Source organism: Schistocerca nitens, chromosome 5 (genome assembly GCF_023898315.1).
Source record: "Schistocerca nitens isolate TAMUIC-IGC-003100 chromosome 5, iqSchNite1.1, whole genome shotgun sequence".
In the NCBI taxonomy this organism is placed as follows: Eukaryota; Metazoa; Arthropoda; class Insecta; order Orthoptera; family Acrididae; genus Schistocerca; species Schistocerca nitens.
In genome coordinates this window covers 157,037,654-157,049,869 of record NC_064618.1, presented here as the reverse complement: position 1 = coordinate 157,049,869, position 12,216 = coordinate 157,037,654, and positions in this window count along the sequence as shown.

Sequence of the window (12,216 nt, the reverse complement as noted above, 5' to 3'; positions counted from 1 at the left end):
CTTCTTGAACTGTACCTTATTTGAACCGGTCCACCTCTTATAATGTGTCAAATAATGCGTTATGAGAATATGCAGGTCCTCCACACAATGTTTATTGTTGCGAAATGACAATTAGAGTTACAATTAGTGTTAACACACTTGTTTTCACGTTTCTAAACCTCATACGTTCTGAAATATGTTGCTTGTAAAGGATAAAAATGGCGTTACAATTTCTGACATAATGCATCGCGCCTGTATTCTGCCGTAAACGTACCGATATCACCACGGCACTTTTTACCTTCAATGTACAAGTGGCTCCTAATCTGGTCTGCTGAACTGCTCTCATACTGTAACGTAATTCACATGAGTTGACACACGAAAACCTGTTTTCTTGTGGCGTCTTACATTTGCCATCATCTTATCTATAGGGTGGCCTTCAGTAATGAATAAAAACTAGATATTATTTTCTTTTCTGGCGAATGTTACAGATATGCGAACCGTAGCTGTGACGCTGTATGCTGAACGCTTCCCAGCTCGGCGAAGTCCATCACGTCGAACCATTGGCAACATCTGCAATACACCCACGGAAACAGGAAGCTGGATTCCCACAAAACGTCGATGTACAACACCAGCGACTGGCAATGGAAACGAAATTGCTGTTCTGGCTGTTGTTGCGCACAATATTCAGGTGCGTGTACAAGAAATTCCACGAGGTGTAGGAATTAAGCCACAGTAGTGTGTGCAGAATCTTGCATCGGCATCGGTTTCATCCGTCCCATATCTCACTGCACCAAGAACTGTACGAGAATGACTTTGACACCTGCATTTCATTCTGTCGTTTTGCACGTCAGCAGTTGCAAAGTAATCGAGTATTCTTTGCAAATACGTTGGTTACGGACGAGGTTTCATTTACAAATCATGGTAATGTGAATCTGCGGAACATGCACTACTGGTCCGTGCAAAATCCCCACTGGATTCGCCAAGTTCCTCATCAACGACAGTGGAGTGTCAATGTTTGGTGCAGTATCATTGTTAACTGTATTGTAGGTCCCTATTTTTACCGTGGAACATTGAATGGACAGCGATATGCATCATTTATTCAACACACAGTAGCGATCCTCATGGAGGATCTAGAATTGGAAACTCATCTATCAATGTGATTCCAACATGACAATGTCCCGAACACAATGCAAAAGTTGCCAGAGACGTTCTAGATGCGTCATTTCCTAATAGGTGGAAGGAGCGGGGAGGTACTTTGCGATGGCCAGAACGGTACCCTGAATTGACACCATTAGATTTCTTTCTCAGGGGCGCAGGGAGAGACAGACTGTATCAAGAATCCCCAACGACAGTAGAGGATATGCAACATCGTATTACTGCGCAATATCCGTAGAAACTCCAAAATCTGTGCAACACTCTCTCGTTACCCGTCTGTACTGATGCAAATGGAGGGCACTTCGAACATATTTTGACGTGACACAGTTTCATTGGTCAAGATGTGGGTGTATTTTCTATGCTGGATGTAATGCACAACAATACAGTTTCTGTGGGCTACAGGGCACTAGTAAATGTGTTTAGAAAAGTGAAATCAAGTGAGGTAACACAAATTGTAGCTCTAGTTGTCATTTCGCTAGAATAAACCTACATTTACAATTTGAAAAACGTAACTTTGCGTTGGATGTGTTACTTGTTTATTTTTGTGGATTGTGCATACCTTCCTACTGTGTAAGCCCCAGACATAGACAGCATGAAGTGCACGCTTGAGTTTCAGGACGTACGCTAGCTGTGCGCTTCATTTATTTCAAGCGTCAACTTCGCTTCGCAATTTCTCGGGATGTACCTGACGTAATGCGATGCAACTGACGCAATTATTTTTGTGATTTTTTCATGCTATTGATTGCATACGAAATAATAGGGGATGTCCATTTAAAAATACACAAGTCAGTGTTGAAAACATTATTTGTTTAAGATTTAAAATTCCGCATAGTATTTGGTTTCCTAAGCCCCGTCCGTAAGTTCATGCAGGTGAAAACCGTTTTTGTATATCTATTGTTGTTCCAGAGATACATGAAGTGTCAGGGTTAGGTGATACACCCTGTATATTAGAGGGTAGGGGAAATTCTGTACATTAAGATCAGTGAAAAACATTGAAACTTTCTAGATTTCAGCTGTTACTGAGCCCTTTAATAGCCAGAGGAATGCTGACACCCTCTACTCACCATCACTTTCTAAGCTTTAGTATCAACCTGTGTCGAAAAACAGACCTAGAAGGAAGCTGTAGACAAACAGCTCACTAAAATTCCATCCTCATTGTTCTACACAGGACGACTCGTTCTCAGGAAGACTTAATGCGAAAGAAGCGCATAGTGAGGGTGAGCCGCGGTGTGCTCACACACTTATTAGCTCACTTTTCCAACAACAGGAGGCTGCACAAGTTTGCAAACTACCAACTTTCTACCACCAGTGGTGGCAACGCCTCCAGTCACCCACTGGATGTTTCTGGCAGAAGGGAGGGGGTGGGGGTGGGGGTGGGGGGAGGGTCCGTTTGAACTGCATCCTGTTGCGACCCTATGTACATGAGGGAGGGGAACCATAACGAAGTAGCTCCGTTCAAATGACCAGCGGCAGCTTTTCACTGGACGCCATATTGTGGATTTAATGTAAGGAATCACTGACTAATGTAATCGAACTGGAACTTTGGACGCAGTGACCCCTCCACCTGGGGATGTTATTTAAGGCTCTCATTTCAAAATCCAACGACATCCAAGATTTAAAATTCGACCATACACTTGTGTTGAATCTAAACTAATACAACACAAAAATTAAATTATATAACTATCTCCCTCTGATATTAAGTAATTGAAAACTACAGCCATTCATTACAAGCTGGTGTAATGACTAACTTAAGCTAAAAATCCGTTTAATCGTACGGTGCGAAGTCTAGCAACGTTTTGTGGTATGCTTTTTTCGACAAATAGAAAAAAAAATGTTACAGATGCTAATGAGAAGCAAGTGACAGATTTTTGCGTTGTACCTGACAAAAGTACACTCGTACGTACAATGAGAGGTTCGTCACTTTGCTCTGAGAGGAGAGTGAGTGGATACTGTAGCACGTATAATATTAGCTAATTTTGTTATAAAATAGCTAATAAGAATTACTTATTTCTATAGAGTCTATTTCGACAGGAATTTCATGAGTATTTACAACTGTATCTGAACAACAACGTATCACTGGAACTAAACTAAAGTCCGCCAGAACAGGCCATGAAGACCCAAAGGTACCGACCTGCCGCCGTGTCATCCTCAGTCCATAGACGTCACTGGATGCGGATGTGGGGGGCATGTGGTCAGCACACTGTTCCTCCGGCCGTATGTCAGTTTACGAAACTGGAGCCGCTACTTCTCAATGAAGTAGCTCCTAATTTTGCCTCACAAGGGCTCAGTGGAGCCGGCCTGCCCACAGCGCTAGGCAGACCGGATGGTCACCGATCCAAATGCTAGCCCAGACCGATGGCTCAGTAATCTGACGGGAACCGGTGTTACCACGGTGGCAAGGCCGTTGGCAATGTATCACTCAATAGGGGCAAAATACAAGTCAATCGCACAGAGTACTTCTAACAGTAGATTTCACGCAGAATGCTGTCTAATACGTTGATCACATAGCTGAGCAACTAGGAGACGATACTCTCTTGTAAATCGACTATCACGGAGCGAACTTAGCGGTACTTTACTCGGCCGTAAGTAAAAGAGTGTTTGTGGTGGCTTAGCGAAACATTCCTGAATTTGGGTACATCGGTGTAGCTCATTCTTCAACGCGACTTGCAGCGACTCTCTTCCTTGTGGTCGCCTTGCGAGGTACCAGCCATGCTTGTGCACATCGTTCTTAGGATAACAGCACATTTATAGCTTTAGTAACTTGGGAATTAATTACAGATACAAAAATAAGACATAATAATAATAGGTTACTACGCACATCGAAAAAGTTTTGCATCACTTCGGTTCCGAAAGTTCCCGAACCTCTACAGAAAATTGGAAAAGAGGTCAACATAAACATCATTTCCGCTCTTTTTATTGCTCATGAAAACCACACATTCCATGTTGTAGCACCACATACCGAGACATTCTGAGGTGGTGGTCCAGATTGCTGTACATACCGGTACCTCTAATACCAAGTAGCACGTCCTATTGCATTGATGCATGCCTGTGTTCGTCGTGGCATACTATCCAGAAGTTCATCAAGGCACTGTGGGTCTAGATCGTCCGACTCCTCAACGGCGGTTCGCCGTAGATCCCTCAGATTGGCTGGTGGGTCACGTCGTCCATAAACAGCCCTTTTCAATCTATCCCAGGTATGTAAGATAGGGTTCATGCCTGGAGAACATGCTGGACTCTCTAGTCGAGCGATGTCGTTATCGTGAAGAAAGTCATTCGCAAGATATGCACGATGGGGGTGCGAATTGTCGTCTATGAAGACGAGTGCCTCGCCAATATGATGCCGATATGGCTGCACTATCGGTCGCAGAATGACATTCACGATCGTACAGCCGTTACGGCGTACGTCGGCCCCACATACCGCCACCCAAAAGAGCAGGGAACCTCCACGTTACTGCACTCGCTGGACAGTTTATCTAAATCTTTAAGTGTGACCGGGTTGCCTCAAAACAAGTCTCCGACGATTGTCCGGTTGAAAGCGTATGCGACACTCATCGGTGAAGAGAACGTGATGCCAACCCTGAGCGGTCCATTCGGCATGTTTTTGGGGCCATCTGTACCACGCTGCATGGTGTCGTCGCTGCAAAGATGGACCTCGCCATGGACATCGGGTGCGAAGTTGAGCATCATACATCCTATTGGGCACAGTTTGAGTTGTAACACGACGTCCTGTGGCTGCGCGAAAAGCATTATTCAACATGGTAGATTTGATGTCAAAGTTCCTCCGAGCCATAATCCGTAGGTAGCCGTCATCCACTGCAGTAGCAGCTCTTGGGCGGACTGAGGGAGGCATATCAACGACAGTTCCTATCTCTATGTATCTTCTCCATGTCCCAAAAATATCGCTTTGGTTCATTCCGAGACGCCTGGATACTTCCCTTGCTGATAGCCCTTCCGGGCACAAAGCAGCAATGCGGACGCGATCGAACCGTGGTATTGACCGTCTAGGCGTGGTTGAACTATAGACAACACGAGCCATGTACCTCCTTCCTGATGGAATTATTGGAACTGATTGCCTATCGGACCCCCACAGTCTAATATGTGCTGCTCGTGCATGGTTGTTTACATCTCTGGGCGCGTTTAGTGAAATCTCTGAACAGTCAAAGGGACTGAGTCTGTGTTACAATATCCACAGTCAACGTCTATCTTCAGGAGTTGTGGGAACCGGGGTGATGAAAAACAAGAATTTAAAATATTTTATTTCAGTTAGCATGAAGAAAATAGAGCTGTGAAGGCAGCAGTGAACGATATCAGTTGAGGCGAAAAATTGAACCGACTGTGCGAAGCCGTCTCTCGGAGAGAGCGAGACCAGCTGTACTGCGCGGAGCTGACAGGCCATTGGACTTGACGGCCAGTAGCGGACGGCGCAACTGCCCGTTTCCATCGAAATACCAGAAACGAAATACGCGGCGCCCAATTTTTGCAGGGCGCTTTCGGCCGGTAATCCCGGCTGTGTGGCTGCGGAGCCTTTAATCGGCCGGCCGGCGCGCCTCATATCGGGAGATTTCCGGCGGCTAATGCAGTTTCTGGGCGCCGTCGGTGGCCGCCCCTCCCCGCTCTCCCCACAGACTCCACCGTCCAGGGGGCCTAAGCCGGCGCTATTGCTTGTCTGGCAGGGGAACTGCCTTCTACGAGAGGAGGCTGCTGCGCCACTGGGACAGGACGACGCAACCCAGTCATCTGGGATGACTCCGACCTGTTATTGTTTACCGTAAAATTGAAAAGGAAATGATAGTAAAGAAGAGTGGAACTCAAACTCTGGAGTTTTCCCAGCTACTGTGAAACCTAGTTGTGACTGAACTTAGTAAGTAATAAGGGTTAGAGATTACATGTAACAATACGCAAAAATTATTTTCTCCCAGCGTATTGAAACGTCCCCTTAGAAAAATTATACATGACTGTGCTTAAACTGACACACAATATTTTTTAGCGCAACGCAACCTGACTTTCAATAATCTCTACAAGAGAATGGCCCTGACTAAATTAACCTATACGTTTCACAAATCACTTACCTCACAAAAATCTTCGTTACTCAGACTACTGCAATACAGCGAGCGCCAATACTGCTAGCTAAATAAAAGATTCAGACTACTGAAGGCACTAACTACTGATAGGCATAGTTAGCAAATGAAAGATTTTGATAGAGAACAAACAATGTATTTACCTTAATAGTGTTCAAAGTCATAATATATATAGCAGTTCATGACATCCCTTCTTACAAATGTACTGTCTCTGATGGACACACGTCCAGATCATCCGCTCTCAAAATTCCGCCATCTCTCTTCCCCACATTCACCACTGCTGGCGGCTCGCCTCCACCTGCGCAACGCTACGCGCTGTTCACATCCAGCTGCCCAACACTACAATTGCCAACAACAATGCAAACCAGCCACAGCCAGTGATTTTCATACAGAGCGCTACGTGACGTTACCAATATAAAAACCTAAACAGCCTACTTACAGTATTTGATAATCAAAATATCCACGGGTGTACTGCCGTTCTACAGTGTCCAACGGGCACAATATTTCAGCTATCATACATGTCGCCATCATCAGGTGACCTGACGTACTGAGCACCTGTGAACGTACCGGTACAGAGATCCGTACGCTATGGCTACTCAGGGGGAACTGGGTTCGGTCGCGGCAAATACAATTAGAACAATGGCACAACGCAACCTAAACATTTTCCAAAATGGGTCAAGGCAGTAGGATCTAAGGATCACTCTAAGGAAAACTACTGCAGTATACTACACAAGAAAGTGTATCCAGGACACGTACTAGAAGCTTAAGCTCTTGGACGAAATTGTACCGATAGAGGGAGAGTAAAGTACCTGTTGGTAGGCCTGCCTGGCTAGCCGCGCGGTCTAACGTGCTGCCTCCTGAGCGGGAAGGCGTTCCGTGCTACGCAGTCACTGTCTCCACATACGCATTCACCATAATTACTCTACCATTCAAACATTTGGAGTACACTCGTCTGGTATGAGACGTCTATAGCGGGGTTCACTGGGGGCCGAACCGCACAATAACCCTTGATTCGGTGTGGGGTGGCGGTGGGGTGGGTGCTGTAGGCTGTTGTGGGGTTGCGAACCACTGAGGGCTACGGCGGGACGATGCCTCTCCGTCGATTCTAGGTCCCCGGTTCAATACACAATACGCCTGTTGGTAGCCCTGGATGAGAAACTAACAAACATCCCTCCGATAAAGAATATGATTTACAAGGAAGAAGGTTTCGTATTCCAAAGGAGGGCTTATACACAGAAGCGCCAAAGGTCAAAGAAACTTGTACATTCATGCGTATTCAAATACAGAGATATGTAAACAGGCAGAATACGGCTCAGCCGTCGGCAGCACCTATATAAGACAACAAGTGTCTGGCGCAGTTGTTAGATCGGTTTCTGCTGCTACTCTGACATATTATCAAGATTTGGATGACTTATAACGTGGTTTTATAGTCGGCGCACGAGCGATGGGACACAGCATCTCCGAGGTAGCGATGAAGTGGGATCTTCCCGTACGAACATTTCACGAGTGTACCGTGACTATCAGGAATCCAGTAAAACTTCAAATCTCCGACATCGCTGCAGCCCAAAACAGATATTGCAAGAACTGGACCAACGACGACTGATGAGAATAGATCAACATAGCTGATGTGCAACTCTTCCGAAATTGCTGCGGATTTCAATGTTGGGCAATAAACAAGTATCATTGTGAGAAACAATCAAAGAAGCATCATCGATACGGGCTTTTGGAGCCGAAAGTCCACTCGTGTACCCTAGATGACTGCACGACACAAAGCTTTACGCATCGCCTGGGCCCATCAACATCGACATTGTGCTGTGGATGACGGGAAACATATTACCACGTCGGACGAGTTTCGTTTCAAATTGTATCGAGTGGATGGACGTGTACCGGTATGGAGACAACCTCATGAATCCATTGACGTTGCATATCATCAGGGGACTGTTCAAGCTGGTGGAGACTCTGTAATGGTTTGGGGCGTGTGCTGTTGGAATTAGATGGGACCCCTGAAACGTCTAGATGCGACTCTGACAGGTGGTATGTGTGTAAACGTACTATCTGATCACCTACATCCATTCATGTCGATTGTGCATTCCGAGTGACTTGGGTAATTCCAGCAGGACAATGTGACACCCCACAAGTTCGGAATTGCTACAGAGTGGCTCCAGGAACACTCTTCTGAGCTTTAACACCAGCGGTGGCCACCAAACTCCCAGGCATGAACATTATTCAGCATATCTGGGATGCCTTGCAACGTGCTGTTTAGAAGGGACCCCCCACCCTCGTACGGGTTTGGACAGCCCTCCAGGATTCATGGTGTCAGCTCCTTCCAGCACTACTTCAGACGATATTCGAGTCCATGCCACGTCCTGTTACGGCACTTCTGTGTGCTCGCGAGGGCCTTACATGGTACTACGCAGGCGTACCTGTGTCTTTGGCTCTTCATTGTAGTACAAACCGAGGATTCTAGAGTATGAGCTGGATAGACACCTCTATAATAAAACCTATGATATTCATGGGGCTAGAGTATGATGGAATAAAGTAGAACTTGAGAGTCGGGGGGCTTAGGGAAGTGTAGAGATTGATATGCCTAACCATAAAAGACAGAATTAGTAGCCCACGTAGCCGCGGAATCAAAACCATGCCGAACGTGCCGCCATTACACCATTTACAAACCGGAAAAAATTGGAAGGTGTAGGGGATCTTATATTAAAATATAGGTGAGGTCAAGCAAATGCCGGTTGACTACACAGCAGTTTCCAGCTGCTTCAACAAACCTTTCAGAGTTTCAGTAGGGAATAGGGAGTATTGGAAGAATAAACCATGATATCGTTGAGGAGACACAGCAAACAAACACAGTACGCCTTACTGACAGGTTCGGGTTTTAGCCTACAGAGAGTGCAGTCTCTCTACGGGAGATCGCTATGGTAGTCCCAACGCAGATATTCAGTATCAGAGTGTACGAGAAAGAAAATCCATTAAAGTATCGCAGTTTTTACATTCATTCAAACTGCAGCTCTGAAATCTCTTTCAGATCCCGCAACGAATTCGAAGAACGTCACAGAGTGCTATGAATCCCTTGTGAAGTTAGGGAAAACAAGAGGGTAAATCTGCGTCGTGTCCCTGGTCACTCAGGTAATGAAGAAGCTCATAGAGTGATCAGGACCGAGATGACGACTCCATTTGTTGAACGCGAACCTGTCGTTGCAACCATTATCGATATATTAAAATCTAAAGTACGCAGCTGGATCAGGTGGCAGCACATAGAACATCGGACTGAGACCCAAAAATAAGAACATGTAAGCTAATGATCCCCCCATGAACCATGGACCTTGCCGTTGGTGGGGAGGCTTGCGTGCCTCAGCGGTACAGATGGCCGTATCGTAGGTGCAACCACAACGGAGGGGTATCTGTTGAGAGGCCAGACAAACATGTGGTTCCTGAAGAGGGGCAGCAGCCTTTTCAATAGTTGCAGGGGCAACAGTCTGGATGATTGACTGATCTGGCCTTGTAACATTAACCAAAACGGCCTTGCTGTGCTGGTACTGCGAACGGCTGAAAGCAAGGGGAAACTACAGCCGTAATTTTTCCCGAGGACATGCAGCTTTACTGTATGATTAAATGATGATGGCGTCCTCTTGGGTAAAATATTCCGGAGATAAAATAGTCCCCCAATCGGATCTCCGGGCGGGGACTACTCAAGAGGACGTCGTTATCAGGAGAAAGAAAACTGGCGTTGTACAGATCGGAGTGTGGAATGTCAGATCCCTTAATCGGGCAGGTAGGTTAGAAAATTTAAAAAGGGAAATGGATAGGTTAAAGTTAGATATAGTGGGAATTAGTGAAGTTCGGTGGCAGGAGGAACAAGACTTCTGGTCAGGTGACTACAGGGTTATATATACAAAATCAAATAGGGGTAATGCAGGAGTAGGTTTAATAATGAATAAAAAAATAGGAGTGCGGGTTAGCTACTACAAACAGCATAGTGAACGCATTATTGTGGCCAAGATAGACACAAAGCCCATGCCTACTACAGTAGTACAAGTTTATATGCCAACTAGCTCTGCAGATGAGGAAGAAATAGATGAAATGTATGACGAGATAAAAGAAATTATTCAGGTAGTGAAGGGAGACGAAAGTTTAATAGTCATGGGTGACTGGAATTCGTCAGTAGGAAAAGGGAGAGAAGGAAACATAGTAGGTGAATATGGATTGGGGGGAAGAAACGAAAGAGGAAACCGCCTTGTAGAATTTTGCACAGAGCATAACTTAATCATAGCTAACACTTCGTTCAAGAATCATAAAAGAAGGTTGTATACCTGGAAGAATCCTGGAGATACTAAAAGGTATCAGATAGATTATATAATGGTAAGACAGAGATTTAGGAACCAGGTTTTAAATTGTAAGACATTTCCAGGGGCAGATGTGGATTCTGACCACAATCTATTGTTTATGAACTGCAGATTGAAACTGAAGAAACTGCAAAAAGGTGGGAATTTAAGGAGATGGGACCTGGATAAACTGAAAGAGCCAGAGGTTGTAGAGAGTTTAAGGGAGAACATCAGGGAACGATTGACAGGAATGGGGGGAAGATATACAGTAGAAGAAGAATGGGTAACTCGGAGGGATGAAGTAGTGAAGGCAGCAGACGATCAAGTAGGTAAAAAGACGAGGGCTAGTAGAAATCCTTGCGTAACAGAAGAAATATTGAATTTAATTGATGAAAGGAGAAAATATAAAAATGCAGTAAATGAAACAGGCAAAAAGGAATACAAACGTCTCAAAAATGAGATTGACAGGAACTGCAAAATGGCTAAGCAGGGATGGCTAGAGGACAAATGTAAGGATGTAGAGTCTTGTCTCACTAGGGGTAAGATAGATACTGCCTACAGAAAAATTAAAGAGACCTTTGGAGAGAAGAGAACCACTTGTATGAATATCAAGAGCTCAGATGGAAACCCAGATCTAAGCAAAGAAGGGAAGGCAGAAAGGTGGAAGGAGTATATAGGGGGTTTATACAAGGGCGATGTACTTCAGAACAATATTATGGAAATGGAAGAGGATGTAGATGAAGACGAAATGGGAGATAAGATACTGAGTGATGAGTTTGACAGCGCACTGAAAGACCTGAATCGAAACAAGGCCCCGGGAGTGGACAACATTCCATTAGAACTACTGATGGCCTTGGGAGAGCCAGTCATGACAAAACTCTACCATCTGGTGAGCAAGATGTATGAGACAGGCGAAATACCCTCAGACTTCAAGAAGAATATAATAATTCCAATCCCAAAGAAAGCAGGTGTTGACAGATGTGAAAATTACCGAACTATCAGTTTAATAAGTCACGGCTGCAAAATACTAACGCGAATTCTTTACAGACGAATGGAAAAACTGGTAGAAGCGGACCTTGGGGAGGATCAGTTTCGATTCCGTAGAAATGTTGGAACACGTGAGGCAATACTAACCTTACGACTTATCTTAGAAGAAAGATTAAGAAAAGGCAAACCTACGTTTCTAGCATTTGTAGACTTAGAGAAAGCTTTTGACAATGTTGACTGGAATACTCTCTTTCAAATTCTGAAGGTGGCAGGGGTAAAATACAGGGAGCGAAAGGCTATTTACAATTTGTACAGAAACCAGATGGCAGTTATAAGAGTCGAGGGGCATGAAAGGGAAGCAGTGGTTGGGAAAGGAGTGAGACAGGGTTGTAGCCTCTCCCCGATGTTATTCAATCTGTTTATTGAGCAAGCAGTAAAGGAAACAAAAGAAAAATTCGGAGTATGTATTAAAATTCATGGAGAAGAAGTAAAAACTTTGAGGTTCGCCGATGACATTGTAATTCTGTCAGAGACAGCAAAGGACTTGGAAGAGCAATTGAACGGAATGGACAGTGTCTTGAAAGGAGGATATAAGATGAACATCAACAAAAGCAAAACGAGGATAATGGAATGTAGTCAAATTATATCGGGTGATGCTGAGGGAATTAGATTAGGAAATGAGACACTTA